Source organism: Carcharodon carcharias, chromosome 14 (assembly GCF_017639515.1).
Source record: "Carcharodon carcharias isolate sCarCar2 chromosome 14, sCarCar2.pri, whole genome shotgun sequence".
NCBI classification, from domain to species: Eukaryota; Metazoa; Chordata; class Chondrichthyes; order Lamniformes; family Lamnidae; genus Carcharodon; species Carcharodon carcharias.
Genome location: NC_054480.1, coordinates 43520704 through 43539491, shown reverse-complemented (window position 1 = coordinate 43539491; position 18788 = coordinate 43520704). Strand labels below are relative to the sequence as shown.

General features: G+C 44.2%; 1 protein-coding gene across 1 annotated transcript in view; it reads right to left on the bottom strand.

The window, feature by feature from the left end:
* hnf4a (hepatocyte nuclear factor 4, alpha) overlaps window positions 1-18788 on the bottom strand; it is a 93060-nt gene that overhangs the window by 53987 nt on the left and 20285 nt on the right. The window lies entirely within an intron of this gene.

The window sequence follows — 18788 nt, the reverse complement described above, 5'->3', positions numbered from 1 at the left end:
TTTAGAAAAGAATTATAGCAGCAGTGGCTAAACATAACAACACTTTCAGCACTATAACAGTAAACAGGCAGGCAGAAAAGAATAAAAGCCATAAAAGATGCAAATGGAAACAAAACAGGGTTACCAGAAGGTAGTTAATATTCAGAAAGATTACTTAGACAATCATTGAATGGTTAGAATACCACCACCTGCAAGTTCCCCTCCAAGCTGCACACCATCCTGACTTGGAAATATATCGCCGTTCCTTTACTGTCACTTAGTCAAAATCTTGGAACTCCCTTCCTAATAGCACTGTGGGTGTACCTACACCACATGACTGCAGCAGTTCAAGAAGGCAACTCACCACCACCTTCTCAAAGCAATTAGTGTTGGAAAATAAATGCTGGCCTAGCCAGCGATGCCCACACCCTGTGAAAGAATAATAAAAAGGGGGCCATTTGACCTGTCATGTTCTCTGCAAGAGCAAATCAGCTAATCCCACTTACCTGTTCTTTTGCCTGTAGTCCTGCGATTTATTTTCTTTTGAAGTTCTTATCCAATCGCCCTCTGAAAGCCATGATTGTATCTGCCTCCACTACAATCTGTGGTATTGCACTCTAGATCCTAACCACTCGCCTTTGGTTCTTATGCCAATTACCTGAAATCGGTGTCCTCTGTTTCTCGAACTTGATGCTAATGGGAACAGTTTCTGTCCATCTACTCTGTCTAGAGCCCTCATGATTTTGAACACTTCTATCAAATCTCCCTATCAACTTTCATTTCTCGAAGGAGAACAGCCCCAGCTTCTCCAATCCATTCAGATAACTGAAATCGATCTTTCCTGGAACTACTCTTGTAAATCTTTTCTGCATCTTCCCTAAAGTCTTAATTTCCTTCCTATGCTGGAATTTAATGTTTGGGATAGGGGTCTTGGCCAATGGCTGGAGAATTGGTAGGATCCTGTGTTGCCTCCATTGGGGAAGGCTTGCCGTACTAAGGGCCCATCAGGCACTCAGTGCACAGGTCTTCCACAGAATTTGGAACTCCTATTTCTGACCCTGATCAAACAAAAAGATATTCACTTAACTTCCTCTAATTTTTCAGGGTAATCTTCCTATGGAGAGTCCTGCAGAACTCAGTCAGTGCAGGGAACATCAGACGGGACAGTGGAGAGAATCCATGCAGAAACCACATCCCTTTTTTATGGCACTAGCTGTCATAATCTGGTAAGTAAAGAGTTTAAATGTCCCAAAGCTTCTTTGAAAAGCTAAGGTGAGAAGGTAAGTGTGTAAAGGGGGATGGTGGCTAAGAGGGTATGGTGGGTAAGGAGTAGGGTGTATAGGGCATAGGGTGGGTGAAAGGTAGAGTCGGTGAGGGGGTAGGTTGGAAGAAGGGGTGAAGTGGGTAAGGGGATAGGGTGGCTAAGGAAAGGGAGTAGGGTGGTTGGTGGATAGGTTGGAGGTTAGGTCAGGTCATGGGGGAAGTTGGGGGGTCAGGGGAGTTGTGTAGTGGGAAGGTAGTTGGAGGATTGGGGGGGGATTCAGGTAGTAGGTGCTAGTCATATTGGGTTGGGGAGGGACTCGGGGGGGGGGGGGGTGCATTGCAGAGGGAGCCACGTTGTGGGGCTAGTCAGGTTGGGTAATTGGGTAGTCGGGGGTCATGGGCGGAGTCATGTGGTGAGGGCAGTTCGAATGGAGGGGGAGGGGTTAGTTGGAGGTTGGGGGGAGTCACAGGGTTAGGGGGTAGTCGGCGGGTGTTTGAGGGGGCTACTTGTGGGGTTAGTGTGGTGACTGAGATGTCAGTTCTGTCATTACCCGTGTGTTAGACTAGTTTCTAAGCTGTCTAACATTTCTTGGGTAACTATCCAGGTAAGTAAGTCAGATCCATCAAAAGTCTCCGACCCTAAGTCAGAGTTAGAGACATTTTCAGAGGGTCCTGGGGAGCAAGGGGATTGTCCATCGGAATTTCAATCTTCCCAGGCAATTCGCACAGAGTCATTGTGTTGGGACTTCTGAAGGGTCCTAAGGTGCACCTTGGGGGTTATGTCCGGTTTCTGACTATTCAGAGACCAGAAGATCTGGGCTAATAATTCAGCTGATGCTGAACCAATGTTTTATAAAGATTCATCATAACTTTGTTGCTTTTGTACTCCAGCTATAAAGCCCAGGATCCCGTATGCCTTTTTAATCACTTTCTCAATCTGCCCTGCCACCTTCAATAATTTATGTACATATAACCTCATGTCTCTCTATACCAGTACCCACTTTAACATTGTATCCTTTATTTTATGTTGGCTTTCCAGGTTCTTCCAATCAAAACGCACCACTTCACATTTCTCTGCATTAAATTTCATCTGCCCTGTGTTTGGCCATTCACCGGCCTGTCTATGTCCTCTTAATGCCTATCGCTATCCTCCAAACAGTTTACAATATGATGAGAGGTTCTGATGAAAGGTCACTCAATTTGAAACATTGGCCCGAATTTTCATCCACAAGACGGGTAGCCGGAGTCAGGAAAATTCCTGGCTCAGCCCACCAGTCTCAGAAGAAAGTGCTCGTAAAGGCAGAATCTTCATTGCTGGGGGTGGATGTGGGCTGGAGTCAGGCCAGCCAACCCGGGAAGGAGTATGGAGGAAGCCACATGGGTTGCTGGGTGCTGAGGCGGGTGTTTAAAAGGCCCACTTCAGTGCTGTGGGACATCATCCCAGTTAAAATAAAACTACAAAGGACCTCCAGCCCTCACCCCACACACACTCTCACCCTTCACACACCCCCCATGCCCCATCCATGCCACCTGACTCCCTCCACCCACCCTTCATGGCCCCTCATGCCTCCAATGGCAAGCTATGGCCTTCCACACACCCTCCATAGCCCCTCATTCCCCAAAGCCAAGCTATACTCTTCCTTCCACCCTACATGGCCCCTCATACCCCCAATGCCAAGCTACGGCACTTCCATTGACCCACTACACATTGTTTAGAGCCAATGAACCCTATAGTGACACTGGGATGTGTAAAAAAAAAATAATTCATTCATAACTTTCTGCCATCTTAAAAAAGGTCATTTCACTAGAAGGCAATAAATGTGTCAATCACCCAGACCCTTTAAAGTAACGATAACAACAACCACAAGCCCTTGAAATCACTTAACCTTTTGTAAATAAACATTGTGAAATTGGCAGCAGAGATCAGAGACCCAGCATGTAAAACAAACATTGTTTTCTCTGGAGCACAGGAATTTCAACAAGAGTAATGGTTGTCTGGGTACTCAGCCAAACATATATAATGAGGCTTGGCTAAGAGCCCATACATCCAATATACTTGTTGAAAAAGCTGCACCCCAAAGAAAACATTGGTTGACTGACAGTTCTGGCTCTCTGATCTCCCCTGTCAAGTTCACAATGTTTATTTACACAAGGTTAAGTGATTACAAGGGGCTGCAGTTTTCCTTATTGATACTTTAAAGGGTCTGGATGATTGACATTTTTATTGCCTTCCCAGTTATTATAAATACCTAGTTCATGGTTCATAATAATCTTTTAGATCTAATTTTTAGTTCTGGGAAGATTAAAGTTTAACTGTACAAAATGGGATGAAGGCAACTAAAGCAGCTGAAGACGAGTACACTTAAAAAGTTGGAGCCATGTTGACTTAAGGGGTCAACAGTTAGAAAGGTAAGATCATAAAACAGCCAGTGGGCTTGTTTAGAATTGGAGATGGGGCATCTTCACTGCTTGCAAAGAGATGCAGCTCAGAGACTTGTTTTGTTTTGGGTGTTGGAGCTACAATTAATTTAAAAACATCCAGTGAGCCCTGGATTCCGTCATCATGGAAATGGGTGGAACTTAAGGAAGTTCTGTGGTTTCAATTTATCTGTGTTTTTGCTGGAGGAGTGAGTGTTCTGCAGCAGGGGGAAAATGCTAAGCCGAAATAGTACTGCTGTCAGCAGGCTCCAGGCAGCAAAAGTATTGCTGTTAGCTGGCTCTGTGTAGCTGGGGCTCAGGAGAAGTCCCAGAAGCCATTTGATGTCTCTGTGGACCTGGGCTCAGGGGAAGTCCTGGGTAGCTGAGAAGGTGACAGAAGGTCACTGGCTCCATGCTGCAAAGTGTTAAGCTTGGTGTAGCTGGTGAGAACGGAGCTTGGTGCAATCCAGGGGCAGTGGCAGCCCAGTGAAGCTAGCTGGCAATTAAAGAGCTGAAATTGAGCCAGCAAGTAGAGGCTGGAGTGCAGACTCGCAAATCCAGGTGGACAGATTCTCGGGAGGCGGGATCGAAACCCAAGGAGATGTGCAGTGCAAGTTGGGATGACTTTGAGGGAATTCAGAGGTGAAAGTTTTAGATAAAAGCAAAATATTGCAGATGCTGGAAATCTAAAACAAAAACAGAAAATGCTGGAAAATCTCAGCAGGTCTGACAGCATCTGTGGAAAGAGAAACAGAGTTGACGTTTCCAGTCCATTTGGCCCTTCTTCAGAGCTAGTGTGTGTGTGAAAAGTTTGGAGTCCCCCATGAGGGAAACAGAATTTCTACAAGATTGGTTGACTCAAAGGCCTGAATTTTACTTTTGGTGGGTGCGTGCAATCGGTGGGTCTGGGAGCGGTCAGGAAACGGGCCCCAGACTGCAGACGGCCCCTGACTGTGATTTCACGCCAGCTGGCCAATTAACAGCCAGTCAGCTTGAAATGCACGCTGAAAAGCTCAGCACTGCCGGGGGGGCAGGAAGAGGGCGGGTGGTGATGTCGTCACCCGCAGGCGCAGCTGAGCGCTTAGCGAAAGCTCCCTTAAGCCAGATAGCTGCCTTAGGGAGCTGCAGACCTGAAAATCATCAAATAAGGTTTTGAAAAGCTGCAAAATCATGTCCATGCATCATAATCTGGCACCTGAAAATATAGCTGATAAAAATGCTGTCTACAGATTTTTATTTTTATTCTATTTCATAACAGAAATTCTATCCTGCCCTCGGATGAGGTTTGATGAAAAATGTAAAGGTCGCCTGGCCGATTCGCCTGTCCGCCAACCATAAGGTTAGACGGGCCACGAAAAATTGGAGACAAAATTGCTAAGTTATACCTCTCCACCCAATGCTACAGCCCCAATTGCACCATTGGTGGACTTAATTTCCCTCTTAATTGTCGGCGGGTGCGCTTCCAACTTCGGCGCACACCTACTGAGTGCACAATGACATTGGGACGCTCTCACGTCTTCTCACGCAATTTTACGCCTGATCAGGTCAGGCGCCCGCCCACCTACGTTACGTAAAATTCAACCCACAATGTTTACTGGCAGCTGAGTGGATTGCTGAGAAATCCGTGGGATCTGTCTTGGTCACATTTGCTGTTATTGTACAGTGTGGTGTTTTCAATCAGTTTACCTGCTAATTCACATGTATCTCATATTAATCCTGAATGTTATAGCTTAAGATAGATAATATAAATTGTTTTATCTTTTTAAACTTGTATAGCGAAGGTTATTTTCCTTTGTTCAAAACCCTTGGAATCTTGTGGCTTAGCATGTGTCTTGAATCTCAAACTTTGTTTCCTATAAACTAAACATTATTGGTACCTAACTGCATCTTACCAAAAACTTGGCAGTCTAGTCTAGGGTCACAACAAAGTGAAATGACTTTTTTTTAAACATAGTAGAAAGTTATGAATGAATTACTTTTATCAAAGTCTTTTTTTACATGTCCTACTGTCACTCTAGGGTTCCTTGGTTCTATTCAGTGTATAGTGAGTAAATAGGCATTGAAGTGCCATAGTTTGGCATTGGAGGTGTGAGGGGTCATGAGGTGAGCAGAAGGAGATAGCTTGGCATTAGGGGGCATGAGGGGTAATGAGGGTGGTTGGGGGGCATAGCTAGGCATTGGGGTATAAGGGACCATGGGGTGGGTGGAAGGGCATAGTTTGGCTTTGAGGCATATGAGGGGCTGTAGGGTTGGGTGGAAAGACATAGCTTGGCATAGAGGGCAAGAGAGGCCAATGGGAGTGGGTGGGGACATAGCTTGGCATGTGTGAAGAGGGAAACTTTTGAACTTACCTTTTAAAGGTCTTCTCATGCAGACTAGGGTTCATGATTCCTCTGAGGGGTTGTGAACCACCATTCTTTAAAAACCTGGCCCAACTCCCCTTGGCCAAAAATTGCAAAGGAGTAGGAGATACCTATCTCCACAATGAAGCCAACCAGTTCAGGAGTGCTGGATGTGGGCTTTTGACAGGAACCAAATGTACCCTATAAAGGCACTCTTGAAAATCAGACAGGCTGGGAATGGGGTCAGGAATCTGAGAATCAGGACCAACGCACCATTTTTAAAGGGTTCCTGAGGAACCCACTGGGTGAAAATCCAGGCCATTAACCATGCTTCTTGGCACAGAGATGCAGCCTGACTTGCTGAGATTTTCCAGCATTTTTTGGTTTTATTTCTGATTTCCAGCATCTGCAATTTTGTGCTCGTGTCACAATATTCCAAGTTTTGTGTCACCTGCAAATTTTGGGGAGGATTTTTCCCTCATCGGGCAGGCTTGGCGGGGGTGGTTGGGAAGCTGACTGCTGCCTGTGATCAAGGCTGGACCGCGATTTTATGCTGGCGGGCCAATTAAGGCCTGCCCAGCGTGAAATGCGAGTGGCAGCGCTGCCTGTGGGGTGGGGGGGAGGGGGGGGGGGTGTGTGGGGGTAGAGGCGAGGAGGGCAAGAGCGCAAGTTCATGCATGTGCATGGGTGCATGCTGGAAAAGCTCCGTGAGGCTCAGAGCTACCTCAGGGAGATGACAGTTTAAAACATGAAAAGTAAAGGTTTCTTAAATGTTTTAAAGTATGTCCCTCATGTGACTCTGTCTGTCAGGTGAGCAGAAACATGTTATTAATTAAGTATTAAAATTTTAATTTTATTTTCATTTGCTGTTGGAAACCTTTAGGTTTCCTAAAAAATGCAAAGGACACACTTGGCCTTTTTGCCTGTCCGTCAACTGTAAGGTTGGATGGGTAGCAAAAAATTACATTTAATTACATTGTTAATTGCCTTAATAGGCGTGCTGCCGACTCCAGTGTGTGTCCGCCGACCAAAATATTATGTAAGTGCATGATGACATCAGGATGCTTGCCCAATGTCATCACGTGTCATTTTGTGCTCGAGCAGGTCAGGCGCGTGCCTGTCCGCTCAGTGAAAAATTGAGCCCTTTGAAATTGTTCCCTGCACACCCAAATCATTAATGTATATCAAGAAAAGCAATGCATCTAATCATGACACCTGGCAAACTTTACTATATATCTTCCTCCAGTCCGAAAAGTAACTGTTCACAACTACTCTTCATTCAGCCTGCTTCTTATCCATGCTGCCACTTTCTCTTTTATTTCATGGGCTTCAACATTGCTGGCAGGTCTGTTATGTGGCACTTTATTAAACCCCTTTTGGAAGTGCATCACATCATCTGCATTACCCTCATCAAGCATCTCTATTACTTCATTAAAGGACTCATAATAGATAAACATGATTTGCCTTTAATAAATCCATGTTGGCTTTCCCTGATTAATGCATTTGTCCAAGTGACTGCTTTATTTCAGATTACCATCTCTGAAATCTTTCCTACCACCAAGTTTAAACTGACTGGCCTGTAATTTCTGGGTTTACTTTTACATCATTTTTTGAACAAGATGTTCCATTTGCAATTCTCCAGTCCTCTGGCACCACCCTGTACCTAAGAGGGATTGGAAGGTTATGGCCAGTGACTCCACAATTTCCATCCTTACATTCCTCAGCATCTTTGACTATACCCCATCTGGTGCTGATGCTTATCAACTTCAAGTGCAACCAGTCTATCCAATGCCTCCTTCTTATCAAATTTTAACCCATTCTGTACCTTAACTACCTCCTCTTTCACTATGACTTTGACAGCATGTTCTACCTTGGTAAGGACAGACTCGTTTAGTGCCTCACCCATGCCTTCTACTTCATGCTTTGATCCACTTTTTGGTCCACAATCAACTTCCAGTATTCACCAGGAATGATATGAGCTGCATACCCTCTTCAGAGAGTTAACCAAAATAAATTTAACAACATTGATAAGAGTGAGATATAGTCAAAAAGGGCTAAATTGGCTCAAAAGTGACAAATCATCAGGGAAAAATAGTATTATGGCACTAATAGAAACTAGGGAGGAAGTAACGAGGTTGTGACCACTATTAAGAATGAGTCAATTGATATGGGAGATTGGAAGTAAGCCAATGAAGTATCCATATTCAAGAAGTGAACAATAATGGGCAACTATAGGGCAGTCTCACCTCCATTGTGTGTAAAATAATGGAATCAATTATCATGTGTAAGCTTAAAAATCTTGTGTACAATAACCTAATTAACACTAGTCATTATAATTTCACATGGGAAACATGTTTCACCAACCTTTGAGGAACATCCAAGTTGATAGTGGAAGCCCTAAAACATGGTGCACCTAGGCTTCCAAAAGGCATTTTAAAAAGTCCCTTGGAAAGCTATAAGTTAAATGCAAAGAGATGGAATTATATGTAAACCCTGGGAATGGATAAGAAACTGGTTAAAGGGTGAAAAAGAAAGAATAAAGATTTCTGAGACAGTGTGGGGAAGTTGAGTGGGGTACCTCAGGGTTCATTGTTAGGATCACTACTGTTTCTAATTGACATTAATGGCCTAGTTTCAGAACCTCAATGCCAAATGATTAAATTTGATGTTGAAACTAAACTGGGGGAATTAGAGAAAGCTACTCAAAAATCAGAGTGAAGAATATATGTGGGCAGATAATATTTAATGCAGAAATGTGCAGAGTACTATACAAAAGCAACAGAAAGAATACCATTGAATGCTGAACTACATAGCCAAGCTGCAGAGTTTTTCAGCAGAAGTCATGATCAAACCATACAGTGCTCTGGTCAGACCACAGCTTGAAAATTTCAGTTGAGATCACTGAGACACAAGGGAGATATTCAAATGCTGGAAGCAATGAAAGGAAGATTCTCAAAACTGATTCATAGTATCAGGGATTTAAAATAGTCAGAAAGGTTGAAGAGACTTGGTTTTTCAGCCTGGAAATTAAACATTTAAGAGGTGATTGTATAGAGGTAAACGAGATAATTAATGGTATGGAAAAAGCAAATCTAGAATATTACTTTAAATTCAATTTTAAGCTCAATGAAAAAGGACAAAAGTTCAATCTAATAAAAGATAACTTTGGGATTGATAGCAAGAATATTTTCCTTCATGCAGAGTGTCAACAATAGGAATGAAAGTCTACGTGGCGTGATGAATGCGATAGCACTGGATGTAGTTAAGAAACAACTATGCCCATTAATGGCAGGGTGGGGGTACTATATGCCCTTTTATGGATAAATTAATATGGGCTATATGGTCTTCCTCATCCATTATAATCTAATGATCTTGTTTACATCTACATCTTTGCTCAGCCCTATGTATTTTAGGATATCTGAAACACCTGCAGTCTGAAAGAAACTGGAATCTGGCTTCACTTGTGTATAAAACAGGCAGAAATTTAAGATTAAGACCATATTACAATGAAATCCAGTGTAGTTTGCCTCCAGGTAATTAAAACTTTGTTCTCAGTTATGGAAAGTATGAAACATTGTAAAACTAATGAAAGTGAAATAACCACTCAGAACAAAAGCAGCAAAGGAAAGCTGTAAGAGAAAAGAAAATCTTTTTAAGCCTAATTCTAATTAGGCTGAGAGGTACAAAGCCAACACCTGCCACAAGATTCTCATTGACATAACTCTCATGTTACTACATTAAAAGGTTAACACATTCAGTGACTTTCTTTCTGAGTCACTGCCTATTCATTGCAACTAATTACATACTTCAGTGAGAAGCATGAGAAGAATGAGAAGTTAGTTTTATAATTGGTTGCGAGAAAGGTTACCACTTGAACTGTCACAATTTCTTGTTAGACAATTCCTTGTTAAGGGAGAAGGTATTTGTTTCTTACAGTGCTAATTTCAAAGACTTTTTAATCTGTTATGCTCCATTCTAAAATTAGCCAGAACAAAAGCTGGTCAGGAATAGATAAATTAAAAATATATATTATAACCTTACAACTTATGAAATTAACATTTGAAAAATCGTAAATTATAAAGAAAATACAGAACATTACAATCTAAATCTATATAATGTAGTGCCAACAATTTAGCTACGCTTACTCAAATAAATGTTCCTTAGAGTGCGAGGATTGTTTAAACTAAGTTGGTGGAGTAACAATCAGGGAATAATCTAAAGTTAACCATTTTACATTTGCTTTGATATAAATTTAGTTTTTAATTCAAAATTTCTGCTCATCCACATTTAACTTATTTTGCTATTCTTCTCTTTTTCTGAATCCTCTTTCTTACTGATCAGGAGTCTCTTTTTATCCATCAAAGTAATAGGAGGTTTATACATATGCTTTCAGATTTTCCTTTCTCCATTCTCTAATCTACAGGTATTGGCTTCCAACGTGGACCTGTTTGCAGTGATATGTTTTAATTACAAACATAACCACACAAGCAACAAACCCTTGGTAATTGCATGTTTCTAATTTTAAAATAATGGTGATTTTTTGTGCTAACTAAGGTGAGTGATGGCAATGCTTTAAAATGGAACATTGCTCTGGGGACTCAGTGCTATAACCAATAACTCAATAGACAGATGTAATATGAAATCCTAGAATACAGATCCTACTGCACTGGTCAACAATGTGCCTTAGAAAAATCTCTTTGGTCATACCAACACCAGCTTTCTTTAGATGGTATATTAATGTAGAAAAACGCCTGAGGTTGCTTCACTGGCATAATCTGACAAAAATTGATACTTTGGCAGAGAAGGGAAGAAGAATAAACCTGGCAATGACAGCTCAATCAGCCTGATGCAGGTGGTGGGGAAAGTAGAATAATCTTGGGCAATATTAATTATCACTTGGGGAAAAATATGGGTTAATAAATTATAGCCAGTCTGGATTTGTTCAAGGCAAATCATATTTTACTAACTTGATTGAGTTTGTTAATGAAATCATGGAAATGATGTATTCTGTGGTGTATCTCAACATTCAACATGTGTTTGATAAAGTACCATATAATAAATTTATTAGCTTAATTGAAGCCCAAGGGTTAAAGGAGCATTGGGAGTTGGATACAAAATTGGCTGAGAGGTAGAAAGCTAGAGAATGGTGTGAGCATTTGTTTTTTGGACATGGGGAAATGTTTGTAGTGGTGTCCCTCAGGGATCAGTATTAAGATTGCTACTGGGCTTGGGTATACAGGACATAATTTCAAGGTTTGTTGATAACAAACTCAGAAATGTAATAAACAATGAGGGAGATATTTGCAGACTTCGGGAGGACATAGATGGACTAGTGAAATGGGAAGATATATGGCCGATGAAATTTAACACAGAAGGGTACGAAGCCATACATTTGGTAGGACAGCCAACATTAGATTATGGCACAATTCTAAAGTAGATGCAGGAACAGAGAGACGTGGGGATGCGTACACAAATTGAGCAATGCAAGTTGAGAAGGTTGTTAAAAAAAGTATATGGGATTCTTGGCTTTATCAACACAGGCTTGGTGAGCAAAAATGAGGAAATTCAGCTAAACCTTGTCAGTCATTGGTTCAGCTGCAGCTGGAGTATTGTATCCAATTCTGGACACCACACTTTTGGAAGGACATCATGGGGCAGGAATTTATGTCCCGTGGGCGGGCGCATGCCCAGCTTGATCGGGCGTAAAATAATGCGTGATATTTTGGTTGGCGATATTTCACACTTGCGCAATATTTCAGTTGGTGGGTGCACGTGTGAGTCGGCAGCGTGTCTGCCAACAATTAAGAGGACTATTAAGGCCCTTAATCAATTAATTTAATTAAGTTGCCCGTCCAACTTTACTGTAGACAGGTGGCCAAATTGGCCAGGCGGCCTTTTGATTTTTTAACAAACCTCATCCATGCAGGGGATGAGATTTCCACAATTCAATAAAAAATAAATATACATTTTTTGGGCAGAATTTTTATTCTATTGATGTTATTGTGAGTGAGTCCCATGTCAGGACGTTTCTTTCAGATTTTAAAAATCTTTATTTTTGATTTTAAAATTGTTCAGCTCCCTAAGGCAGCTCCTTGCCATCAGGGAGTTTTCAATGCGCGCCCTGCAGACTTTTGTGTTCGCACTCCTCCCACCCTGACCCCAGCAGCGCTGAGATTCTTAGTGCACGTTTCACGCTGGCTGGCTGTTAATTGGCCAGCCAGTATGAAATCGCGGGCGGGGGCCGATCGCAGGTGGTGGACTGTTTCCTGGCCGTTCCTAGGCCCGTCTGCCAACCCAAAAATCTTGCCCATTGAGTATGAAAGTCATCTATTTTGCTTCCTGTGAGCAGGGTTTTATGTTTTGTTGAAAATGGATGAAAAAGTTCTATTCAAAGTTTTGAAATTTAGTTTATGTTCTGATTTTGCAGCTGTCTTTCTTGGACATTATGCATCCATGGCTGCTCTGTCTGAACACAGTTCCTTTGCTTGTTATCTGCTGATGATTCATCCTGAACTGCTTCCTTTGTGGTTTTTTTCCAGTGACGGTTTACCAATGCCTTCCATTCTCAGGAACAGGGCAAGAAGGCAGGTCCCAAGTCTACCTCATCCTGAATGGGAATCAAACCTGCGCTGTTCGTGATATTCCGAACTGCAAGCTAGCCAACTGAGCTAACCAGCTCTCTTTCTTGGGCATAAATATGTTCAAATCTATGCTAATAAATAATGCTGCAATAAAAAGTTAACTTTTTAAAATAATATGATTGGAAAGATTCAAAGCAACAGTCACTATTAATCAATAAATTATAGTCCAGAGTGATGTTGAGCCCTCCGTGACGAAGCAACCAAAAGCAGTAACTAGTGTTCTCAGCCAGTGTCTTTATAGGAACAGCCCTTGCATCTGTGAACTAATTTCTGCTTTGCTGGCTATTTTTTGCACACCTATTAATACACCACTGACTATTAGATTTTGTTTATGCATTACATTATTTGTATGGATTACTCAAGTTACGAGTACGAACAGTCCCAACAGTAATTCTGAACGCCAACAAGGACTGGTTGTTTTTCTAGGGAAAGACCACATCAGAGTAGCACTGCTGCATTGTTAATTGAAAGAGTTAGAAAAATGAGGTAAATAAATTGATTCCCAACCAAAACCCTGTAAGTCTGAATATTAGCTTTAATTTTACTGCCACTCAAAAATAATCTAAATTTCATTTGATAGAGAAAATTGAAGGAAGAAAAATCTGGCAAAACCAATTTGACTCCACAGGAATTTGCCTTTTCTCTTTTTACATTTTCTGGTATACTGTTCTGGCAACCCAGCTGGGTTGTAGGTAATAAATGTTAGAAGTAAAAGAGCTGATGCGGTGGGTTAGACACCATTTACTTTTTCATTTTTTTAATTAATTCATGGCGTATGGGTGTCGCTGGCTAGGCCAACATTTATTGCCCATCCCTAATTGCCCTTGAAAAGGTGGTGGTGAGCTGCCTTCTTGAACCACTGCAGTCCATGTGGTGTAAGTACACCCACAGTGCTGGTAGGTAGGGAATTCCAGGATTTTGACCCAGCAACAGTGAAAGAATGGTGATATATTTCCAAGTCAGGATGGTGAGTGGCTTGGAGGGGAACTTCAAGGTGATGGTGGTCCCATGTGCTTGCTGCCTTTGCCCTTCCAGATGGTAGTGGTTGTAGGTTTGCAAGAAGCTGTCTAAGGAGCCTTGGTGAGTTTCTCCAGTGCACCTTGTAGATGGTACACACTGCTGCCAATGTGGTGGAGGGAGTGAATGTTTGTGGATGGGGTGCCAGTAAAGCAGATTGCTTTGTCCTGGATCATGTCAAGCTTCTTGGGTGTTGTTGGAGCTGCACTCATCCAGGCAAGTGGAGGGTATTCCATCACATTTTTGACTTGTATCTTGTCAATGGTGGACAGGCTTTAGGAGTCAGGAGGTGAGTTACTCACCGTGGGATTCCTAGCCTTTGCCCTGCTCTTGCAGCCACAGTATTTATATGGCTAATCCAGTTCAGTTTCTGGTCAATGGTATCCCCGGGATGTTGATAGTGGGGGATTCAGTGATGGTAATGCCATTGAATATCAAGGGGCAACAGCTATATTGTCCCTTGTTGGAGATGGTCATTGCCTGGCACTTTTGTGGTACAAATGTTACTTCCCACTTGTCAGCCCAAGCCTGGATATTGTCCAGGTCTTGCTGCATTTGGACATGAACTGCTTCAGTATCTGAGGAGTTGCGAATGGTGCTGAACATTGTGCAATCACCAGCGAACATCCCCACTTCTGAACTTATGATGGAGGGAAAGCCATTGATGAAGCAGCTGAAGATTGTTGGGCCAAGGACACTACCCTGAGGAACTTCTGCGGTGATGTCCTGCAACTGAGATGATTGACCTCCAACAACTGCAACCATCTTCCTTTGTGCTAGGTATGACTCCAACCAGTGGACATTTTTCTCCCTGTTCCCATTGACTTTACTGGGGAGATGTGTGGGAGATGTTCTGGGCACCAAGTTTCCCAGCTCGGTGCCCATTCATCCACGGTGAGCAGGGAGGTCCAAAGCGACCTCACGTCGGTGCAGCAGCTACCTCTCGTCTCTGCAAGCATCTCTCAGGGCGCTCCAGATGAGGGCGGCAGCTCCTCCGCCCCTCTGTCAGTGACCGTTGCATCTGATGAGGCTGCAATGACTGGGGAGATACCAGCTGTGGAACTGGCAGCTCCCTCCCAGGTGGGGCCAGCACGGGCTCCATGGGCCAGAGGACGGCCATCAAGGTCATCAAGGCCAACAGGACAGCAGAGTCAGCAGGCTGTCTCAGAGGGCAGCACCAAGACGTAGCACCCAAAAGCTTAAACATATGATGCCTTAGGCGTATCACAAATTTATCACTGGTGCTTTTGTGTTGGGGCCACAATGAGGTCTTTATGAGTTAGTGTGATGTTGAACACCTTTGTAATTTTGTTCTAAGTTTCGTTTGTTATGTCATTAAATTTAGACATGTCACCGTAGCTGAGGGTGCCTCTTTTCTTCCGCAGGTGGATGGTTACCAATAACGTTATGAATGATTTGTGGGACATAAAGCTTCATTGACAAGGCCCTTAGTTAATGTTCCTAACCAGGCAGATTTTGCAATTAGGTATGGAGTATGGAACCTGCAGCCCAGGCTTGTCCTGGAGGTCCATATGTGGTGTGCTAGCTGAAGGTTCATTGGATTAAAGCCTCCCGGGTATCCCTGCCTCCCGGGAGTATGCCCGGGTCAGCGTCTACCCCCTCAGCATTTCCCTGTCCGTGCTCATCCTGGGACTCACTGCTGGAATCATCGTGTGCAGCCGCAGCCACTGCATCTACATCTTCTTCGTCCACAACGTCCCCCGTTTCCAGCACAAGATTATGGAGAGCGTAGCATGCAACCACTATCAGCGACACACGATCTGGGGGGTACTGGAGTGCGCCTCCTGAACGGTCCAGGCATCGGAGCACATTTTAATAAGACTGATGGCTCTCTCCACCTCAGCCCTTGTGGAGCCCTGGCTCCTATTGTACCGCTGCTCAGCTTCTGGTTTTGGATGGCGGAGAGGTGTCATTAGCCACCTTCTGAGGGGATAGCCCTTGTCATCCAGCAGCCATCCATCAAGCCAGGCTGAAGCACTGAAGAGTGTTTGAGGATGTAGGTGTTGCGGGAGCTGTCTGGGTACCTTGCACAGACTTGTAGAATCAGCATCCTGTGATCACACACTATCTGCACGTTCATGGAGTGGAAGTCCTTCCTGTTGATGAAAGCACCGGGCTTACCTGCTGGCGCCTTGATGGCCACGTGTGCAGTCTATTGCACCCTGGACGCAGGGGAAGCCAGCAATGGCAGCAAAGCCTCTGGCTCGTTGTATCTGGCTTGCCTGGTGCCAACGGTAGTGGATGAAGGTCAATGCTCGCCTGAACCGAGCGTCCATAACCTGCTTAACACAAGTATGGACAGCTGATCGGGAGACACCGCAAAGTTCACCCACCAACCCCTGAAAGGAGCCAGAGGCTTGGAAGTTGAGGGCAGCTGGGACCTTCAGAGCTACTGACATGGGGTGTCCACCCACACAGTTAGGAGAGATCTCAGGCCCAATCATCTGACAGATATAGTTGACTGTCTCCCTTGAGAGATGGAGCCTCCTTTGGCATTGCATCTCAGACATATTGAGATAGCTGCTTCGCCACCTGTAAATCCTGGCAATAGGATAGTGGCATCTTTTGTGGCCCCTTCCGCCTTGGACTTCCTGTTGGCCCTGCGCCCCTTGTGCCTGTGCCTGTCCTCCCAAAGGTTGCTCCCCTGGAGGCTGAATGTGCACTCCTGGCCTCCTCCCCCTTCTAGCCCTCCCTTCCTTGTCAGAGGAGGTGCCTCCAGTGGACAGTTCAACTGCCATTCCCAGGCTAAGGGAAGGCTTCCTGAAACCCGCAGGCCCAAAAACAATTCCTCACTGCAGAGTGCTGACCTGAAGGTTGTGAGTCCAGTCTAAACAGCTGGTATGCGTTTTGAAGTACTGCAGATCAAACAGGCAAGTATCAGCAACTTTGCAAATTAAATATTTGACAGAGCATGCTTGTGACCCCACTGACCCCTCTTACCCCACCCGTGGGTGAGGTTTATGCAAATGTGTCCTACCCACCTGCCCGTCGCGCCGAGCCAAAGATCGCACGGGCGCCAAAGAATTGCCATCAATTGGCGCCTCAAGGGCCTTAAGTGGCCCATTAATTAATGGTGGGCGTGCATCAGATATCATCGCGTGCCCACCCAATCAAGTATTGCGATGGTGCACGGTGATGTCAGGACGCTTGCCCGACGTTACTGCATGTCATTTTACGCTTCAGCGTGTGGGTCCCACCCCCGCATGCCAACGGGAAAATTCTGCCCCATCTTAATTTCCAAAGAGTCATCAGCAGCATTTAGTTCGCTGAAATGATCAGCTTCCACCAGTACTTTCTTCGGATTTTTTCAAAAGTATTTATGGAAAAGCTAGAGGGCATATTTCAAAAGCTTGATTGGGGTAAAAGTTTATATGGGGGAGAATTTTCTCCCTGTTGGGTGGGCTGGGCGGAAGCTGGGGGGAGGGGGCTGGTGCAGTGTAACACAAAAAGGCCAATAGTTCTAATTGGGCATGGGCCAACGCCATCAAACCACTCTTATATTAAACTGGCAATCTCACGAGAGGAGCCACAGGATGCCTAATGTGGAAAATGGAAAAATATTGCACTGATGCAGGACGGATGCCATTCCGAAGATGGAGAAGAGGTATAATTTTTGGGGTGGATTTGGGACTCTGGAGCTACTAACTCAACAGCGGGTGCCCAGATCACAGGACCCAGCAGATACCCACTGCCTATGTTATTTGGTCTGGGGTGCTAAAGCTTGCACAAGGTATCTGGCACAACTAAATAAGGCTAGCCATTGAAAAGTGAATTTGGACCCTGTGCAACAGTTTAGAAGGTACGGTCACTGGCTTGCAGGTGTGTTGAGCCCGCAGAAATGGTCGGTGACATCTTGCAGCCTGTGCCAATCACACATTGCTGGTTCTTGATTATCTTAGCATACCTTATTTCCTGCAAAACGATGTACAGTAAGGCATGCATAAAGATTAGTCAGGTATTCGCAACTCTTGGTGATACACTGGAAGGTCGCTGGGAGATATGTTTGAAAATTGGGAGGTTGGGGTGTTAACAGAACGGCATGGAGCTACACTTGGCCAGCCTAACCTGCTCTCTAACTCTTCATAGGTTCTTCTCTTCTTACACACCAACTCACAGGATATTCACTTGGTTCCAGTAAATGAGCTGGACCAAAAATGAAGACAGCTGATACAAAGGTTCATGGAAGCCTAAGTGCCATCAGAAACAAATACCAACAATCAAAAAGAACCACCCGGAAAAGGTCTCTACATCAGAGTCTGGGAACCTTCTTAAAAGGCTTTCCTACCTATAGGTCTCCATCAAGTCCTCTTACTACCAAGCTTGGCGTGTCTTCTGGGATTTGGGAATCGGAACTGTTCTTGAGCAGCATTTCAAGATAAGCAAAGGAAATTGGCAGCATGTTTTACATTCCTTTGGAATGAGTTGATTTGCTATTGTCCATTTTGTGTTACCCCCACCGCTCCACCACCCGCCACCCCCTGCCCTGACAACCAGCGCGCCCCCAAGATCAACCTCAACTGTCTGGAATCTAGAATATCTATAGATTGAGGAATTTCCTGTGTCTGTTTGGAATATCCTTAAATTTAAACATTAAAAAGGCTGCAATGTGTGCAATTGGTGCTATAAATGTTGTAACCTGCAAGGCTACAGACCAGGTGCTGGAATGGGCAGCTAGTTTTTTATTTTTCAGCCACTGCAGATATGATGGGCTGAATGGCCTCTTTCTGTGCCATAAATTTTCTATGATTCTATGGTACAGTCCAACATATTGCAACATAGATCTCTGTTATTTTCTTTCTCACACATACACAGGCAGCCTTTCAGTTTTAACAAAAGAGACCATGGCCTGAATTTTTCAGGTGTTGGGTAGGCTTGACAGGAGCAGGCGGGAGCAGTTGTGGAGCCGATCACCGTCTGCGATCAGCTCCGAGCCGCCATTCTCTGTGGGCGAGCCAATTAACGCCCGCCCAGTGTAAGACGTGAGCCATAGTGCTCAGTGCTACCTCTGCGGGCACGGGGAGGAGGGAGAGTCAGGGCCAGCACTCTTTTGCGCATGTGCGTGAAAGGGCGCTTCAATCTCCCTGAGACACGGAGCGGTGTCAGGGAG